The sequence below is a fragment of the Cetorhinus maximus genome, unplaced genomic scaffold (genome assembly GCF_964194155.1).
Source record: "Cetorhinus maximus unplaced genomic scaffold, sCetMax3.hap1.1 HAP1_SCAFFOLD_347, whole genome shotgun sequence".
NCBI lineage: Eukaryota > Metazoa > Chordata > Chondrichthyes > Lamniformes > Cetorhinidae > Cetorhinus > Cetorhinus maximus.
The window spans coordinates 159426-171620 of NW_027596294.1; the positions used below are offsets into that span (position 1 = coordinate 159426).

At 55.1% G+C, this 12195-nt stretch overlaps 1 protein-coding gene across 4 annotated transcripts in view; it reads left to right on the top strand.

Moving 5' to 3' along the window:
• Window positions 1–5875: 5875 nt before the first annotated feature.
• Window positions 5876–12195, top strand: part of LOC144673347 (NACHT, LRR and PYD domains-containing protein 3-like) — a 66547-nt gene continuing 60227 nt past the window's right edge. For 3 of the 4 annotated variants that reach the window (XM_078535239.1, XM_078535240.1, XM_078535241.1), the window contains exons 1-2: window positions 5876–5959; window positions 8445–8565. The gene's annotated coding sequence lies outside the window, so the exon portion shown is untranslated. The remainder of the gene's footprint in view (window positions 5960–8444; window positions 8566–12195) is intronic. The other variant, XM_078535242.1, reaches the window with a different exon arrangement.

The following is a 12195-nucleotide window of genomic DNA, read 5'->3' on the forward strand; positions in this document are numbered from 1 at the left end:
CATCCCCCAACAAACTCCAGACTTGAGCATCACCCCCTCAAACCACAGACATGAGCATCCCCCCCGCCCCCAGACTCCAGAAATGAGCATCCCCCGCACCCCTAAACTCCAGACATGAGCATCCCCCCTCCCCCAAACTCCAGACATGAACATCCCCCCCCTCCCCCAAACTCCAGACATGACCATCCCTCCCTCCCCCAAACTCCAGACATGACCATCCCCCCCTCCCCCAAACTCCAGACATGACCATCCCCCCCTCCCCCAAACTCCAGACATGACCATCCCCCCCTCCCCCAAACTCCAGACATGCCCATCCCCCCTCCCAAACTGCAGACATATCCACCCCCCCCTCAAAACTCCAGACATGACCATCCCCCCCCCCCCAAACTCCAGACATGTCCATCCCCCCTCCCAAACTCCAAACATATCCACCCCCCCCTCAAAACTCCAGACATGACCATCCCCCCCTCCCCCAAACTCCAGACATGACCATCCCCCCCTCCCCCAAACTCCAGACATGACCATCCCCCCCCCCTCAAAACTCCAGACATGTCCATCCACCACCCCCCCAAAACTCCAGACATGTCCATCCCCCTCCCCTCAAAACTCCAGACATGTCCACCCCCCCTCCAGACATGTCCACCCCCCCCCCCAGATATGTCCACCCCCCCCCAGATATGTCCACCCCCCCCTCCAGATATGTCCACCCCCCCCTCCAGATATGTCCACCCCCCCCCCAGATATGTCCACCCCCCCCCCAGATATGTCCACCCCCCCCTCCAGATATGTCCACGCCCCCCCCTCCAGATATGTCCACACCCCCCTCCCTCCAGATATGTCCACCCCCCCCTCCCTCCAGATATGTCCACCCCCCCCTCCCTCCATATATGTCCACCCCCCCCTCCCTCCAGATATGTCCACCCCCCCCTCCCTCCCTCCAGATATGTCCACCCACCCCCCTCCCGATATGTCCACCCACCCCCCTCCCGATATGTCCACCCACCCCCCTCCCGATATGTCCACCCACCCCCCTCCCACCCTCCCGATATGTCCACCCACCCCCCTCCCCCCTCCCGATATGTCCACCCACCCCCCTCCCGATATGTCCACCCACCCCCCTCCCCCCCTCCCGATATGTCCACCCACCCCCCTCCCGATATGTCCACCCACCCCCCTCCCGATATGTCCACCCACCCCCCTCCCCCCCTCCCGATATGTCCACCCACCCCCCTCCCGATATGTCCACCCACCCCCCTCCCGATATGTCCACCCACCCCCCTCCCGATATGTCCACCCACCCCCCTCCCGATATGTCCACCCACCCCCCTCCCTCCCTCCCGATATGTCCACCCACCCCCCTCCCCCCCTCCCGATATGTCCCCCCCCCCCTCCCACCCTCCCGATATGTCCACCCACCCCCCTCCCGATATGTCCACCCACCCCCCTCCCCCCCTCCCGATATGTCCACCCACCCCCCTCCCCCCCTCCCGATATGTCCACCCACCCCCCTCCCGATATGTCCACCCACCCCCCTCCCGATATGTCCACCCACCCCCCTCCCCCCCTCCCGATATGTCCACCCACCCCCCTCCCGATATGTCCACCCACCCCCCTCCCGATATGTCCACCCACCCCCCTCCCGATATGTCCACCCACCCCCCTCCCCCCTCCCGATATGTCCACCCACCCCCCTCCCTCCCTCCCGATATGTCCACCCACCCCCCTCCCCCCCTCCCGATATGTCCACCCACCCCCCTCCCGATATGTCCCCCCCCCCCCCTCCCTCCCTCCCTCCCTCCCTCCCGATATGTCCACCCACCCCCCTCCCCCCCTCCCGATATGTCCCCCCCCCCCCCTCCCTCCCTCCCTCCCTCCCCTCCTCCCCTCCTCCCCCTCCCCTCTGGGGAGCGGAAGCGGCGCCGCAGTTTTGCGGACCCGGTAAGCGGGTGGTTATTTTCAGTGTAAATTCAGCGGGGCAGCAATTTCCGGCGGGAGTTGGAAGTTGGGGCCCAATGTGAATGCGGGAATGGGGGCTGGAGCTGCAGAGACTCCATCCGGAACCGCTCCAGCCGGAGATCCCAGTTTACAACCCACTTCCTGCTCCGCCTTCCGGGGTGTGTTTAACCTGAGAGCCGCTGGGGGCGGGGCTGCGGGGAGCGGGTCGGGGGCGGGGTTGTGGGGCGGGGCTGCGGGGGGCGGGGGCTGGGGCCGGGGCCGGGGCCGGGGCCGGGGCCGGGGCCGGGGCTGGGGCTGGGGCTGGGGCTGGGGCTGGGGCTGGGGCCGGGTTGGGGGCGGGGGGGGCAGATATTGCAATAAAGCGGAGCCTGGGAGAAAAGGCGGGAAGAGTTTAAATCGCCTGTAAATAGTTTGCGGGTTTTCAATGTGAGTCCCGGGACTGGGAGGATCCCCTCATCTTCCTGGGACCTTGGAAAGGCGGCATTGCCGACATGGCAGCGATTTCCTCACTCAGCCCTGGTGATGTTGTTTGGATTTGTTCCCATTCTTCACCTTGGGCTGGGGGACACGATCTTCAGAGCGAGAGTGAAGCTGGGTCTAGGAGGGAAAAGCAGCCTTTCGCCTTTCTCCATTCTCCCCGCCTCTCATTGCTCCATTTTCCTCAGGAGAGGCGCAAATGCTCCCTTTTCTCTCCAAAGCTGCAGGTTAATCCCGGGCCCCCCCTCTATTCAACAATCTGACTTCAATACAAAGCTTTCACTCTCTAGAAATACTGTAAATTCCCCCGAAACACTGACCTTCTTCACAAAGACCCCGTCACCCCCACCTCCAAACTCCAAACATGAGCATCCCCCCGCCCCCAATCTCCAGAAATGAACATGCCCCGCACCCCTAAACCCCAGACATGAGCATCCGTCCCCCACAAACTCCAGACATGAAAATCACCCCCCAAACTCCAGACATGAGAATCCCCCCCAAACTCCAGACATGAGCAACCCCCCCCAAACTCCAGACATGAGCAACCCCACAAACTCCCAAACTCAAGACATGAGCATCTACCCCCAAACTTCAGACATGAGCATCTACCCCCAAACTCTAGACATGAGCATCTACCCCCAAACTCCAGACATGAGCATCTACCCACAAACTCCAGACATGAGCACCTACATCCAAACTCCAGACATGAGCATCTACCCCCAACCTTCAGATATGAGCATCTACCCCCAAACTCCAGACATGAGCATCTACCCCCAAACTCCAGACATGAGCATCTACCCCCACATCCAGACATGAGCATTCCGCCCACCCTCAAACTCCAGACATGAACATCCCTCCCACCCCTAAATATGACCATCCCCCCAACAAACTCCAGACATGAACATCCACCCCCCACCCCCAAACTCCAGACATGACCATCCCCCCTACCCCCAAACTCCAGACATGACCATCCCACTCATCCCCAAACTCCAGACATGACCAACCCCCCAACTCCAAACTCCAGACATGAACATCCCCCCCCACCCCCTAACTCCAGACATGAACATCCACCCCACCCCCAAACATGACCACCCCCCCAAACTCCAGACATGAGCATTCCACTTACCCCCAAACTCCAGACATGAGCATACCCTCCCCAAACTCCAGACATGAGCATCCCCCCTCCCAAACACCAGACATGAGCATTCCCCTTACCCCTAAACTCCAGACATGAACATCCCCCCCCACCCCCAAACATGACCATCCCACCCAAACTCCAGACATGACCATCTCCCCTCCCCCAAACTCCAGACATGAACATCCCCCACCACACCCAAACTCCAGACATGAATATCCCCCCACCCCCAAACTCCAGACATGAGCATTCCCCTTACCCCCAAACTCCAGACATGAGCATTCCCCTTACCCCCAAACTCCAGACATGAGCATCTACCCACAAACTCCAGACATGAGCACCTACATCCAAACTCCAGACATGAGCATCTACCCCCAACCTTCAGATATGAGCATCTACCCCCAAACTCCAGACATGAGCATCTACCCCCAAACTCCAGACATGAGCATCTACCCCCACATCCAGACATGAGCATTCCGCCCACCCTCAAACTCCAGACATGAACATCCCTCCCACCCCTAAATATGACCATCCCCCCAACAAACTCCAGACATGAACATCCACCCCCCACCCCCAAACTCCAGACATGACCATCCCCCCTACCCCCAAACTCCAGACATGACCATCCCACTCATCCCCAAACTCCAGACATGACCAACCCCCCAACTCCAAACTCCAGACATGAACATCCCCCCCCACCCCCTAACTCCAGACATGAACATCCACCCCACCCCCAAACATGACCACCCCCCCAAACTCCAGACATGAGCATTCCACTTACCCCCAAACTCCAGACATGAGCATACCCTCCCCAAACTCCAGACATGAGCATCCCCCCTCCCAAACACCAGACATGAGCATTCCCCTTACCCCTAAACTCCAGACATGAACATCCCCCCCCACCCCCAAACATGACCATCCCACCCAAACTCCAGACATGACCATCTCCCCTCCCCCAAACTCCAGACATGAACATCCCCCACCACACCCAAACTCCAGACATGAATATCCCCCCACCCCCAAACTCCAGACATGAGCATTCCCCTTACCCCCAAACTCCAGACATGAGCATTCCCCTTACCCCCAAACTCCAGACATGAGCTTCCCCCCCACCCCCAAACTCCAGACATGTCCACCCCCCCCCCCCAGACATGTCCACCCGCCCCAGACATGTCCACCCCCAAACTCCAGACATGTCCACCCCCCCCAGACGTGTCCACCCCCCCCAGACGTGTCCACCCCCCCAAGACGTGTCCACCCCCCCCCGACGTGTCCACCCCCCCAAGACGTGTCCACCCCCCCCCGACGTGTCCACCCCCCCCCACGTGTCCACCCCCCCCCACGTGTCCACCCCCCCCCACGTGTCCACCCCCCCCCACGTGTCCACCCCCCCCCGACATGTCCACCCCCCCCCGACATGTCCACCCCCCCCGACATGTCCACCCCCCCCCCAATTCCTGCCCACCCCCCCCCAATTCCTGCCCACCCCCCCCCAATTCCTGCCCACACCCCCCCCAATTCCTGCCCACCCCCCCCAATTCCTGCCCACACCCCCCCCAATTCCTGCCCACACCCCCCCCCAATTCCTGCCCCCACCCCCCCCAATTCCTGCCCCCACCCCCCCCAATTCCTGCCCACACCCCCCCCCCAATTCCTGCCCACACCCCCCCCCCAAATTCCTCCCCCCCCCCCCAAATTCCTGCCCCCCCCCCAATTCCTGCCCCCCCCCCCAAATTCCTGCCCCCCCCCCCCAATTCCTGCCCCCCCCCCCCAATTCCTGCCCCCCCCCCCCCAATTCCTGCCCCCCCCCAATTCCTGCCCCCCCCCCAATTCCTGCCCCCCCCCCCCCAATTCCTGCCCCCCCCCCCCAATTCCTGCCCCCCCCCCCCCCAATTCCTGCCCCCCCCCCCAATTCCTGCCCCCCCCCCCCCAATTCCTGCCCCCCCCCCCCCCAATTCCTGCCCCCCCCCCCCATTCCTGCCCCCCCCCCCATTCCTGCCCCCCCCCCAATTCCTGCCCCCCCCCCCAATTCCTGCCCCCCCCCCCCCAATTCCTGCCCCCCCCCCCCAATTCCTGCCCCCCCCCCCCCCAATTCCTGCCCCCCCCCCCCAATTCCTGCCCCCCCCCCCCCCCAAATTCCTGCCCCCCCCCCCCCCCAATTCCTGCCCCCCCCCCCCAATTCCTGCCGCCCCCCCCCCAATTCCTGCCCCCCCCCCCAATTCCTGCCCACTGAGCTTGTCACTGGCCTGTCAATCTCCCTGGCCCGTTAGCCAATCAGCGGGTGTTGTGTAACCGGGGGCGGGGCCTGCGCTGGGCCCGCGAGGAGCCTTTTCCCTTTCCGCCCCGAGCGGCTCTGGGGAGCGGAAGCGGCGTCGCAGTTTTGCGGACCCGGTAAGCGGGCGTTTATTTTCAGTGTAAATTCAGCGGGGCAGCAATTTCCGGCGGGAGTTGGAAGTTGGGGCCCAATGTGAATGCGGGAATGGGGGCTGGAGCTGCAGAGACTCCATCCGGAACCGCTCCAGCCGGAGATCCCAGTTTACAACCCACTTCCTGCTCCGCTGGCCGGGGTGTGTTGAACCTGAGAGCCGCTGGGGGCGGGGCCGGCGGGGGCGGGGCCGGCGGGGCTAGGGCTGCGGGGCGGGGCCGGGCCGGCGGGGCTAGCCCTGGGGGCGGGGCTAGCGCTGGGGGCGGGGCCGGGCTGATATTGCAATAAAGCGGAGCCTGGGAGAAAAGGCGGGAAGAGTTTAAATCGCCTGTAAATAGTTTGCGGGTTTTCAATGTGAGTCCCGGGACTGGGAGGATCCCCTCATCTTCCTGGGACCTTGGAAAGGCGGCATTGCCGACATGGCAGCGATTTCCTCACTCAGCCCTGGTGATGTTTGGATTTGTTCCCATTCATGGACAGGCTTTGGGGGGGTCGGGAGGCGAGTTACCCGCTGCAGGATTCCCAGCCTCTGACCTGCTCTTGTAGCCACAGTTTTTATTTGGCCGGTGCAGCTCAGTTTCTGGTCAATGGTAAACCCCAGGATGTTGATAGTGGGGGATTCAGTGATGGGAATGCCATTGGACATCAAGTGGCGATGGTTGGATTCCCTCTTGTTGGGGATGGTCATTGCCTGACACCTGTGTGGTGTGAGTGTTACTTCCACTTGTCAGCTCTAGCCTGGATATTGTCCAGGTCTTGCTGCATTTGGACATGGACTGCATCGGTATCTGAGGAGTCACTAATGGTGCTGAACATTGTGCAATCATCATCGAACATCCCCACTTCTGATCTTGTGGAAGGAAGGTCATTGAAGCAGCCAAGGATGGTTGGGCTGAGGACACTACCCTGAGGAACTCCTGGAGCTGAGATGATTGACCTCCAACAACCATCTTCCTTCGTGCTAGGCATGACTCCAACTAGCAGAGAGTTTTCCCCCTGATTCCCGTTGACTCCAGTTTTGCTCGGGCTCCTTCATGCTACACTCAGTCAAATGGAGAATTGATCTCAAGGGCAGTCACTCTCATCTCACTGTCATAAGTTTAGGAGCTGAGTGGCCCTGGCTGAACCCAAACTGGGTGTCAGTGAGCAGGTTATTGCTAAACAAGTGCTGCATGATAGCACAGTTGGTGACTCCTGCTACTTTACTGATGATGGAGAGTAGACTGATGGGGCAGTAATTAGCTGGCTTGGACTTGTCCTGCTCTTTGTGTGCAGGACATAACTGGGCAATTTTCCACATAGCCAGGTAGCTGTAGCTGTTGTAGCTTTACTGGAACAGCTTGGATATGGTGTGGAATGTTCTCGAGCACAAATTTTCTGGGACAGAGTTCTCCACTTCCCTCACCCTTTGTGTCAGGAAATGTTTCTTAACTTGCTCTCCTGAAAATCGTGACTCTGATATTAGGACAGTTGTCCCCTTGCCCTGGCCTCCCACACCAGTCATTAAAGTTTCTTTCAACTGAGCAATTCTTTTCACATTCCTAAGATCCTCAATCAGAGCACGTAGTTGGCAGGGGGCGGGGGAGGGTGGTGTGGGGAGAAGGGGTGGTGCAGGATGGGGAGTTACTTCTGCGCCCGCTCTTTCATATCACTCCTTCCAGATCATCATAACTCATTGTTTAAAATAAAAATTCATCTCCCTTCTGGTTCCTTTGCCAATTACAGATTCCATAAATCTGTCCTCCTCTGCTTCCGACCCCTCTGCCAATGGAAACACTTCCTCCCTCACTATCAAAACCTTCCTCATTTTGAACTCCTCTGTTCAATCTCCCTTTCCGCTCTAAGGGAAACAGCACCAGTTTTCCCAGGGCTTCACATAACTGATGTTTTTTTTAAAATTCTTTCATGGGATTTGGGTGTCACTGACAAGGCCAGCATCTGTTACATGTTCCTAAATGCCGTTGACAAGCTGGTGGTTAATTACCTTCTTGAACCGCTGCAGTTTATCTTGTAAAGTTTCTCATTCTTGCTACCATTCTGTTAATTCTGCTCCAGCTCTTTAAGTGTGGTGCCTGGAAACTCTCGCTCAGGCCCAACCTATGATTGATAAAAATTGAACATAACTTCCTCATTTTTGTAATCCATAACTCTGTTTATAACGTAGAAAAAAAAATGTCTCAATATCTGTGTGTGTTTTCTTTGAAGTCTCTTCGGTCCTGCATCACGATTAAAATTGGACCACAAATTCACCTTATTATTTTTAATTCAAAGGTTTGAGAGCATATCTGGCACCAGTAATTGAATAAGTAGAAAGCAATGGGAGAATAAGTTTGCAGATTGATATGGGGAAATGGAGAAGAAAATTATTGTGGATTCAGACATGGGAGGGAGATGGTTTTTCATACTTTCTGTGCTCTGTGGTAAGACATTTCTCTCTCTGTCTTGTTCCAGCTGTTCCCATTTGTACCTGTGGCCTGATTGGAAGAGTCTGTGAACTCGACTGCTGCTGTGACCCTGACTGCTCCTCTACAGACATCAGTGTCTTTTCTTCCTGTCTGCCGGGCAGTGAACTGTAAGTCTCTGTTAGTGTGTTACTGCATTGCCTCCTGATCTGGCAATGCCATGATTTTAACACAGGAACATAAGTAGCTGTGGACATAAGCTGTGGACCCTTTGGCCTCTTGAGTCTGCTGCACTATGCCTGATCATAGTGACTCTTCTGCCTCAACTCTGCTTTCCTGCCTGCTCCTTATATCCTTCCTTTTATTATTTCATTGGATGTGGGTGTCACTGTCTAGGCGGCATTTTTATTGCCCATCCCCAATTGAGAAGGTGGTGGTGAGGTTCCTTCATGAACCACTGCAGTCCATGCAAGATCAAACAAGCATCCACAATCTCTGGGGTGGAGAATTCCAAAGATTCACAATTCTGAGTGAATCAGTTCCTCCTTATCTCAGTCGTGAATAATCTGTAATCCCATCTTCTAGATTCCCAGCCATGGGAAACAGCTTTTCAGTGTCTACACGGTCATGCCCTTTCAGATTCTTCTATGTTTCAATGAGATCACCTGTCATTCATCTAAGATTTTAAATTGATTTATTTAATGTTTGTATAATCATAGAGCCAAGCAATAGCTTTGTTAGTGGCTAGACGGAGTTCTTTTAGCCGCCTTCTTGTTTGGTCAGTGGACACTCCTCAAAAATACGAGTCATTGTTTGGACCACACCACAGCATACTGGATGGTCTTGGCGACCTCACTAATATTGAGTGCTGCACAGAGCATTGGTCAGTCTAGAAACGATTTAAGAGACCCACACTCGGAGCTCAAAGCTGGGTGGATGACCAGTGGAGTCTACAACAAGAGTGGTTTCGGATGGATGGTTTCTCCCGCTAATCCTCCTGCCCCGGGTCCACAGATGTTACTTCTCGCTGTCGTGTGTTGAACCATATGGGGTGGCGTGATGGAAGGTATACTGCTGGTGGGTTGAGGAAGTTGTTGAATTAGAGCATTCTAGGTTAGACTAGACTTTTGCCAATTGCTTGCCCGTTGCAATTATCCTTCTGATGGTGTGGGGCGGTGGGGACGGGGGTGCTGCTGTTCAGAGCAGGGAACCAGGGGAGGTGATTTGATCAAAGAGTCCTGCATGATGTACATTGGTGCATTTGTTGTGGTCAGATTGGTATCTTACTGGGCCGCAGTATTCTGCAGTTGAGTACATGATGGCAAGAGAAGAGATCCTTAGGATGTTGGCCTGTGATCCCCATGAGGATCTTGTCAGTTTACTGTGAGCCTGTTGCAGGTTATTTTTCTGTTGTCTTGATGACGTGCTGCTTGTATGTAAGACTTCTGTCGAGGATGACGCCGAGATATAAAAGGTGGCGATTGTTCAGACTCTGGCCATCCAGGGTGATGTTCAGTTTCCTGTTAGCACTGGCATTTTAAAACATTCATTCATGGGAGGTGGGCTTCGGTGGCTGGGCCAGTATTTATTACCCATCCCTAATTTCCCTTGAGAAGGTGCTGATGAGCTGCCTTCTTGAACTGCTGCATTCCATGTGGTATATGTGCATCCACAGTGCTGTTAAGAAGCGAGTTCCAGGATTTTGACCCAGTGACAGTGAAGGAACGGTGGCATATTTCCAAGTCAGGATGGTGAGTGACTTGGAGGGGAACTTCCAGGTGGTGGTGTTCCCATCTATCTGCTGCCATTGTCCATCTAGATGGCAATGACTGTGCGCTTGGAAGGTGCTGTTGAAGGAGCCTTGGTGAATTCCTGCAGTGCACCTTGTAGATGGTACACACAGCTGCCACTGTGTGTCAGTGGTGGAGGGAGTGAATATTTTTTGGATGTGGTGCCAATCAAGTGGGCTGCTTTATCCTGGATGGTGTCAAGCTTCTTGGGTATTCTGGGAGCTGCACTCATCCAGGCAAGTGGGGAGTATTCCATCACACTCCTGACTTGTGCCTTGTAGATGGTGGATAGGCATTGAGGCATCAGAAGGTGAGTTAGTAGTCACAGGATTCCAAGCCTCTGACCTGCTCTTGTAGCCATCGTATTTATATGGCTAGTCCAATTCAGTTTCTGTTCAATGGTAACCCCGCCAATCCCCTTCCCCCACACCCCAAGTATGTTGATAGTGAGGGTTACGTGATTGTAATGCCATTGAACATCAAGTGGTTAGATTCTCTCTTGTTGGAGATGTTCATTTCCTGGCACTTGTGTGGTGTGAGTGTTACTTGCCACTTGTCAGCCCAAGTCTGGATATTGTCCTGCTCTTCCTGCATTTGGACGTGGACTGCTCCATTATCGTGAATGGTGCTGAACATTGTGCAATCATCAGCGAACATCCCCACTTCTGGCCTTATCATGGAAGGAAGGCCATTGATGAAGCAGCTGAAGGTGGTTAGGCCGAGGACACTATCCTGAGGAACTCCTGCAGTGATGTCCTGGAGCTGAGATGACTGATCTCCAGCAACCACAACCATATTCTTTTGTGCTCGGTATGACTCCAACCAGTGGAGATTTTCCCCCATTTCCCTTTGACTCCTGTTTTGCCAGGGCTCCTTGGTGTAACACACTGTCAAATGTGGCCTTGATGTCAAGGGGAGCCACGTTCACCTTACCTCGAGTTCAGCTCTTTTGTCCATGTTTGAATCAAGGCTGTAATGTGGTTAGTAGTTGAGTGGCCCTGGCAGAACTCAAACTGGGCATCACTGTGCAGGTTATTGCTAAGCAAGTGCTGCTTGATAGCACTGTTGCTGACCCCTTCCATTCCTTTACTATTGATCGAGAGTAGACTGATGGGGAGGTAATTGGCCGAGTTGGATTTGTCTTGTTTTTTGTGTGCAGGATATGCCTGGGCAATTTCCCACATAGCCGTGAGTCACAAGAAGTTAATATGCAGGCAAAGCAAGTAATTAAGAAGGCTACTGGAATGCTATCCTTTATTAGGAGAGGAATATAACACAAATGTAAGGACGTTATGCTTCTGTTGTACAGGGCATTGGTGAGACTGCAGCTTGAATACTGTGTGCAGTTTTGTTCTCCATATTAAGGATGGATGTAAATGGATTGGAGGCAGTTCAGAGGGGGTTTACTCGATTGATACCTGGAATGTACAGGCTGTCTTTTGAGGAAAGGTTGGTCAGACTGGGTTAAAACTGGAGCTCAGAAGAGTGAGGGGTGATTTCATTGAAACATATAAAAAAGCAGGAGTAGGCCATTCATTATGATCATGGCTGATCATCCAACTCAATAACCTGCTCCCGCTTTCTCCCCATATCCTTTGATCGCTTTTGCCCCAAGAGCTATATCTAATTCCTTCAAAACATACAATATTTTGGCCTCAACTGCTTTCTGTGGTAATGAATGCCACAGGCTCACCACTCTCTGGGTGAAGAAATTTCTCCTCATCTCAACCCTAAATGGTCTACTCCTTATCCTCAGACTCTGACCCCTAGTCTTGGACTCCCCCACCATCGGGATCATCCTTCCTGAATCTACCCTGTCTAGTCCTGTTAGCATTTTATAGGTATCTATGAGATCCCCCCCTCATTCTTCTGAACTCCAGAGACATAATCCTAAGCGACCCAATCTCTCCTCATATGTCAGTCCAGCAATCCCAGGAATCAGTCTGGTAAACCTTCGCTGCACTCCCTCTATAGCAAGAACATCCTTCCGCAGATAAGGAGTCCAAAACT